Source organism: Chrysochloris asiatica, unplaced genomic scaffold (assembly GCF_000296735.1).
Source record: "Chrysochloris asiatica unplaced genomic scaffold, ChrAsi1.0 scaffold00020, whole genome shotgun sequence".
NCBI lineage: Eukaryota > Metazoa > Chordata > Mammalia > Afrosoricida > Chrysochloridae > Chrysochloris > Chrysochloris asiatica.
Genome location: NW_006408538.1, coordinates 26,045,331 through 26,051,967, shown reverse-complemented (window position 1 = coordinate 26,051,967; position 6,637 = coordinate 26,045,331).

The following is a 6,637-nucleotide window of genomic DNA, read 5'->3' as shown; positions in this document are numbered from 1 at the left end:
AAAAAAAAAAAAGCAACTCTTTAGCTTAAGTAGTTTTAAAAAGTCTGCTTTGAGTATTGTACTTTTCTAAGGAAAAAAACGAAAAAACACTACTACAAGAAACCAAAAGAGATTTACAAAAATGGAAGAATATACCATGCTCATGGATAGGAAGACTTAACATTGTGGAAATGACAATATTACCCAAAGCAATCTACGGGTATAACACAATCCCTATCCAGATTCCAACAATATACTTTAAAGAGATGGACAAAACGATCACAAACTTTGTATGGAAGTAAAATGTCCTTGGATAAGCTAAGCAAAGCTTAAGAAGAAGAACAAAGTTGGAGGCCTCTCACTCCCTGATTTCAAAACTTATTACATGGCCACAGCAGTCAACAGTCTGGCATTGGTACAGTGAAAAATATATAGATCAATGGAATAGAACTGAGAACCCAGAAGCAAATCCATCCACATACAGTCAACTGATCTTTGATAAAGGTCCAAAACACATTAAATGGAGAAGATACACTTCTTCAGCAAATGTTGCTGGCAAAATTTGAAATCAATTTGCAAAAGAATGAAACAAGACTCATATTTCTCACTATATGCAAAAACTAATTCAATATGGATTAAAGACCTAAATGTGAACCCCAGAACTATAAAGATAATCGATACAAAAATAGGGAAAAACTTAAGGGTGCTAATACTTGACATACATAGACTATCAAACATCACAAAAAATGTGCAAACAACAGAAGATAAAATAGATGATTGGGGCATACTAAAAATTAGAAATTTATGTGCATCAAAAGACTTCACCAAAAGGGTAAAAAGGGAAACCACAGACTGGGAAAAAATTTTTGGTAACTACATATCAGGCAAGGAACTAATCTCTTAACATTTATAGAAAACTGCAACACTTCTACAAGAAAAAGACATATAACCCAATTTAAAAACATTCAAGCATCCAACAAACGTATAAAGAAATATTCATGATCATTAACCATTGTTGTTATTGTTAAGTGCCATCAAATCAATTCTGACCCATAGCGACCCTGCATAGGGTTTCCAAGGTGAGCTTGAACCACCGACCTTGCATTAACCATTAGAAAGATGCAACTCAAAACAGCAATGAGATAGCATTTCACACCAGCATTAACAACAAAGTTAAAAAAAAACAGCAAACAACAAATGCTGGCAAGGGTGTAGGGATACCAGGTCCCTCTTCCATTGCTGGTAGGACTGTAAAATGGTTCAATCACTCTGGAAAATGGTGTGGCGCTTCCTCAGAAAATTGGAAATAGAAATACTTTATGATCCAGCAATTCTTCTACTTGACATATATCCACAAGAAACGGTGTGAAAAATATATCCACACCAATGTGCATCACAGCACTATTTACAATAGCAAAAAGATGGAGACAGCCTCAGTGCCCATCAATAGAATACTAGGTAAACAAATGTTGTTACATACGTACAATGGAATCCTATGCAACCTTGAGAAGAACAATGGAGCTCAAAACACCTCATCACATGGATGAATCTGGAGGACTTATGCTGAGCAAAATTAGTCAGTCACAAAAGAACAAATAATGCATAAGACCATGATTGTAAAAGCTTAAGAAAAGATTTCCCATCTAAAAGAAAAATACTTTGATGGTTACCAGGGGTGGGAGGAAAGGGTGAGTAATTCATGAGTTAATGGGTAGACACATGATAGCATGGGTGATGGGGAGGGCACTATACAATGAGGGAGAGGTCAACACACAAGAAGGGGGAGTAAGGTAGATGAACAAGGAAGATAGGAGTAGACTGAGGCGGGTATGCATGGGCTAAATGGGATAGAGGTAAATAGTGATGTATACACAACCTTTGAACCACACGGCTCTGTGGTACAGGGATCCAGACGTAGTTGAAATGGAGAAAGGAGGGGAAATAATGTTAAGGGGCTTGAGTGTCTTGCGGATATTGGTTTCCCTGGCTTTCTATTGTAAAACAGACATTTAAGTGTGATAGAAAGGAATGTTGGGAAATATAACTAGAGAAAGCTTGTGAGCCTGTAACTGTAACTGATTGAATTAGCTAAAGGGGAAATTAGAATTTACCTGAGGAAATAGGCTTCTTGTTAAGCCTTTGTAGAGTATGGGGCCTTAGATGGACTCCTGAGCCCCACCCAGAATATCTGGAGGTGGGACATTCCCACTTGTAAAGACATACAGACCAACCCAGAATGGCTAGAGGAACATAAGATATTTATTGAAAGAAAGACCAGCAGGAAAAAACAAAAGCAGCTTGTTGGACTGTTAGAATATCAAACAAGCTGTTTACCTTGAAACCACCAAGGCAAGAAAAGTCAGCCACCAGGGTAATTTCTGTTCTAAGACTGAACCTCAAAGGGAATACATGAGCAGTCTTGAATGCTTGCTGGTGGCCACCAGGTCTATTGAAATGCAGCAATGAAGACCTAGACTGAGTTTGGCCAGGTTCCATAGGCACCTGTTGATCTCGAGATGAGAGAAAGAATGGAAGGACTGGCTGAAGTTTTGGGAGGTGTGTGAACTCTTGAGCCCATGGACTATGACCTAGCCTCTGTAGGCGAGAGCTGAAAGTGAAGTGGCCAGGTGATCTGAAGTGGGGGGAGGCATGCAAAAACTCCCAGACTCACACAGAGTATCCCATTTGACATAGCTTGAATGGCTAGCTGACCGGAACTCCACCAGATGAAGATAAAAAGAGTTTGATAAAGGGACCAAGAGTAAATTGCTATAAGCTGATAAGCTGGACCTTTGTTTCTGGATGTAATTGCTCAAAATTCCAACTGAAAGGGAAGAACTCTTCATATCAAGGATCAAGCTCGTCTTCAGTACATTTGTTTGGTTGATAGGAACGACAGCTTAAACATTGGCTATCAAAGATGGGTGGCTGTAAAGGCATGAAGTGGTTGGCTTACAAGCTTTCACGAGTGTGCTTAGTATCAGAATGAGGGGAGTAAGAGAGAATCCCCACTGAACAATTTTCCTCTTTTCCAGATGGGTCTGGTGAAAAGGCATGGGGGAGGATGGGAATAGAATTTTTTGATTCAGTTGTGTGTCATTGTTATCAGGACTAATTGTGGTTGTCACAACTATGAATGTAGAAGATGTGTAACTAAAAGGGGGGCGTAGTTAATCTTCCATTCAAGGAACAGAGGACCCCAGGACCAGCAAGAGAGAAGAACGTAAGTGAAGCATGGGATCCTAAGCAGGGGGCAACGACAGCAGAGATGCTGGTAGAGGCAATGGCATAGAGAGACAGAGCAGCTGAGGACTCTAGCCCCATGGACTGAGAAAGGTTGTGTGCCTGCAGACAGAGGCTGGCTTGCAAAGTGTGCACTTAGGACATTTAAATTAATATGTATTTTTTGTTTTGTATGTGTACATCAAAAAAACAAAAGGAAGAAGAGGTAAATACTCTTGACTGATGGTGCATGGAGGGGATTTCAAGGAAACAAAATATGATTTATTGAATGTAAAACTGATCATCTGCCTCTGTAAAGTTTCACTCATTTCACAATTTAAAAAAATGTTCATTGAAAAAAAATACAACCATATGGATCACAACAAAACATTCCATGTGTCTTGCTTTGGCCGTGGCTTCTGGGGTCCATCACTGGAGCAGGGTCTTCTGTGGGATGAAGTGGAGGGCCAGAAAGGGCGGGAAACACTCAATAAGATGGAATGTCACAATAACCACAATGAAGAATTCAAAGAAGTCAGCAGTCATGAGAATCGTGGGCATGACACAGGACCTGGCATTGTTTCAGTAAGTTTCATCTCATTATTGTCATGAGTCACCATCAGCAAAACAGCAGCTGTCTCTCTGCTACTATGTGACAGACCCGAACTTCCTCCTGGGGACACAAAAGGACAAAGACAAGGGCAGACCATTACACTGCAGCATGGTGACAAACCTATCCAGGTGGAGGGAGAATGCCATGTTGTCCTGTGATATTAAGGTCTGGTGACCTGGAGGGTCTTTCAGGAGCGTTGGAGTCAAGTTGTGGACACAGGGTAGAGTTTCCATGAAGACTGGGACTATTGGCAGTGTTAGGTTCCTGCTGACCTGGGCTGCAGCCAGGATCATGATCCTTAGAGGATACCTTGGACATTGTGTAGGTGAGGGGCCAGCACAAATGGCAGGGCTCACAGGGCAGGCCACACAGGTGCCTGGTTCTTGCACAACCTGTGTGGGCACATCTTCCCAGAACTCACTGAGAACTGAAGCTGAGACTCGGCTGCTCCCAAAAGGAAGGATTCTGAAAGAGGCACAGAGTCCTGAAACTGTGGACATTCCATCAGAAACTTGGTTTTCCATCTCACTCATTCGCTCATTACTAACTGAGCCCCTTCTGTGTGCCTGCCATGTTTATAGATATCTGTGAAGGTTGTGAAGGTCGTGGTAAAGTTGGCTGGGCCATGAGTCTCTGGTTTGGTAGTTACGGCATGATGTAATGCAGTAGTTATGTGATAATGTAATCATTCCCAGTGAGGTGATCTGATGTAATCAGCTCTGATCTGATGTTAGGGAGATTCGGGTGGGATGCACCATCCTTACATCACGATGTTACCTCAAGGGTATGGTCTGCATTGAGTATGGCAGGACTGACAAAAAGTTAGAGGAAAAGTGGAATTAAGGAACTTCCAGCAAGATAGCCAACTAAGCAGATGCACTACAACAAACATTGTTGTTAATTACCGTGGAGTCGGTTCCGACTCATACTGACCCTGTACAGGGTTTCCAAGGCTGTAACTCTATATGGGAGCAGAACGCCTCATCTTTCTCCCGTGGAACCGCTGACCTTAAGGTTTGCAGCCCGATTCATAGCCACTACGCTACCAGAGCTACGAGAGACCAAATGAAACAGGCACAGACGAAAATCCTGGAACCTGAACTTCAGAGGAAAGGTCAGAGAAGTGGACTGAGTGCTTGCTGGGAGGAGAAGCTGAGCAGGACGGTGAGAGATGGAGACTGACGGGTGAAAGGTTAATCCAATGTCATGTGGCCACCTTGAAGTTTCATGAGCAGCTTTAAGAACAGAGGTGATCTGGCAGAGAAGTTTCATACAGGCAGCAGGAAAGGTGGGATTCCTTCTTTTCCTCCATGCTTCCCTGGTCACCAGAGGTGTGGCCAGCTCCTACTCTCATTCATCTCCAATGCAGACCTTGCTCTCTGGGAGTTCGAAACCGAATGGCTGTGAGTCACACTAGTGTCAGGTGGGGATCAGCTACATCACTTTGGTGCCTGGGTTCTGGTGGGCTCAGCTCCAGATCTACAGGATCCACAGAAACACCAGACCAGCATTAGCCTAGCAGAAACCCTCATAACCAGCTGCCTTGTGGTCCTAAAAGACACTGAAACCAACTCCATCAAGTGCCTCCACAAACTACTTCTGGATGGAATGTCCTGACCATAGACAACAGCTAAGCCTGTAGGAACTCCATCTAGGGACAGGAGCTCTGCTGTCACATCCCTTCAGCACCGACCTTCTGAGCTCCTTGGTTGGCAGGAGCCCCAATGAGTTTTCTCCTGTCTGAGTCCAACAACTGTACTGTTTTTTTTGGTTTTAGCTTTGATTTTTCCTTTTGTTGTTTAATTGTTTCGTTTGCTTATTCTTTCTTCTCTTTCCAGTCCCTTGAATTTTGTCCTTCAAAGGATTGACAGAAAGATCAAGGAAAACAAGGAGAACACAGAAAAAATTATACACAAGTTTAGGAGAATGCTATAAGAATGAAAGAAAGAAAGAAATACAAAATTTGAAAAAGTTAGGAATCCAGAAGGTAATACTAAAACTTCAGAAATAGACAACACATTGAAAGGGCAATGGAGTAGTTTAGAAGAAATGGAAACCTGAATTAGTGAGCTTGAAGATAAATCTCTCAATACTAGTATGCTAGAAGAACAATCAGGAAAAAAGAATGAAAAACTCTGAAGAAAGTCTAAGAGTTCCATGGGACACTATGAAGAGGACTAGCTGACACGTGATTGGAATTCCAGAACAGGAAGAGATAATAAAATGCATAAAGAAAATTGTTGAAGTGTTGTTGGAAGAAAACTCCCCTGAGTTGTGGTCACAGCTGCTGCTCTGCCCCCATCACTCTCTAACACTAGCTCCCTCTCTAGCCCTCCATCCCCCTGAGCTCCAGCTGAAGGAGTCGGGTAAGTGAGGAGGTCTCTATCCCATGGCTCCTACAAAGCAGAATGCTGGCAAATCAGCCTGTGGGAAAGCACCCACTAAGCAACTGGCTATAAAAGCCGTTCCTAGGAGTGCACCCTCTACTGAAGGGGTGAAGAAACCTCATCGTTACAGGCCTGGTACGGTGGCACTTGGTGAAATAAGACTTTACCACAAGTCCACTGAATTTCTGATTTGTGAACTTCCCTTCCAGTGTCTGATGCGAGGGATTGCACAGGACTTCAAAACAGATTTGCGCTTTCAGAGTGCAGCTCGTGGTGCTTTGCAGGAGGCAAGTGAGGCCTATCTGTGTGCTATCCATGCCAAATGTGTAACCATTATGACAAAAGACTTCCAGCTAGCACACCTCATATGTGGTGTAATGGGAAACATTTCATTCTTAAAAACAAAACAAAGCCTCTTCTTCCTGTTATTGGTAGT